This window comes from Pundamilia nyererei, unplaced genomic scaffold, assembly GCF_000239375.1.
Source record: "Pundamilia nyererei isolate P.nyererei 1_Seehausen unplaced genomic scaffold, PunNye1.0 scaffold01920, whole genome shotgun sequence".
Lineage (NCBI taxonomy): Eukaryota > Metazoa > Chordata > Actinopteri > Cichliformes > Cichlidae > Pundamilia > Pundamilia nyererei.
Genome location: NW_005189321.1, coordinates 5,882 through 7,762, shown reverse-complemented (window position 1 = coordinate 7,762; position 1,881 = coordinate 5,882).

Here is a 1,881-nt window from a genome sequence, read left to right as displayed (position 1 = left end):
AGTTAACAAAAGGCGAGCCTTTATTATGGCTGATGACAAAAGGCAAAACAAAAGCTAAACAGACTATGAAAAACCTATGACACTGAATGCTATGCGAGACTATGAAACGGTGATAAAGCTATGAAACTTTGAAAACTGATTCTATGACTGTGACTATGAGAACTGTGATGACTATGACGAGACATAACTGGGAAGGTTACACAGACGACGCGACACAGACTGAATGAAACACAGAGACTAAATACACATAAGGGAAGATCAAGGGAAGTGGCCACACAAGGGAGCACAGCTGACACCCGTGAACCTAATGGCAGGACAGGGGAAGTGAAACTAAATACAATGAACAAAGAACACTGGACTCTTTCAAAATACAACAGGAAACATGGAGTCGTAGACATGACACAAGGGGAACCTGATAAACCATGAACTAAACTGCAATCTAGGCCTGACTGAATAACTAGAAAACTGAAAAGAAACTGGAATACAGATGAAATAACAAAATAACATGAAACTCAAAAACACTGGGTCGCATGACACAGGACCATGACACTCATGCTGATGCCACTACTAAAAAGGTTCAACAAAGAATGTTCTTTTTAGGGAAAATGAAATCTTTTAATGTCTCATCTGAGATGTTGTCTTTGTTTTATGGAAGTTTTATCGAATCTGTGATGTCTTTTTGTATCGCTGCCTGGTTTGGTAACCTGACGGTGAAGAATAAGAATTGAGGTTGGGACTTCTGGTAAAAACTGCTAGCAAAATTTCAGGGCACTGGCAAGATCGACTTTTGGCCATCTACAACAAAAATGTGCTTAGAAAGGCTCATTCTATTATGAATTGTTTGAACCAACCACTTCACAGTGAGTTTGAGTTGTTGCGGCTGTCGTTTTAGAGTACCTCTGAGGAAGACTAAAAGACTCCAGGTTTCTTTTATCCCTACTGCATCTTGTCTCCTTAATGGCAAATAACCGTCCTTGGACTTTCTATCACTACTATTGTCATTATTATTTTATATTATTGTTCTGTTTACTTTTATCCTGCTGCCAAGCTAATCTTCTTTGTCTGTTTTCTGATACATACAGGTTTATGAGTGTAAATGTGCTTTGCTTGATTTCAGCAATTTTGACAATTGATTCAAATTGTAGATACCGAATAAAAATAAAACTATTTAAGACCAGTGTTGGTCAAGTGACTTGAAAAAAGTAATCAGTAACTAATTACTGATTACTTCCCCAAAAAAGTAATCCCATTATTTTACTGATTACTTATTTTCAAAAGTAATAATTACTTAGTTACTTTTTAAAAACACGATTTACAACCTGAATAGGTGATAAAGCGATAGATCTTTTAGCCCAATTCTACTTTTTCTGCATAATCCATCATACAAAATGTAATCAAATGGAAAAGTCTCTTTTTAAAACTTGTTTTATTAGTTTTAATCTTTTATCTTTATGCATCAATCAAAAATTTAATTATATGCAACATTCTCTGACTGGAAGAAATTTGTTTAATATTTAAACCTATTTTCTGCAGATTCCAGCAAATAAAATAAAAAAATTTTTGTGTTTACACTCAGTATTTCAAATAGATGCAAGTAAAACCCAGCAGAAAATAAATAAAGTCAAAGACTAGCGGTCCTGTTGCTCTATTTTCACCTGTAAAGCAGGAGTGGCGTAGGCGGAGGTGTGCTCTGGTGCAGGTGTGCCGCAGCGGTCAGTTGAAGAATCCGCGAGTTTCTTTGTGAGTTTCCCATTACGTCGTAGCACACTCGGTGCTTGCTTGGAAGTTTAGGAATTCTTTTTTCCGCTGTAAAAAGAAGTTTTCTTCCCACGCACAACGGACACTAATGTTTTTGTCACTTTTTATGGAATCAAACTCAAA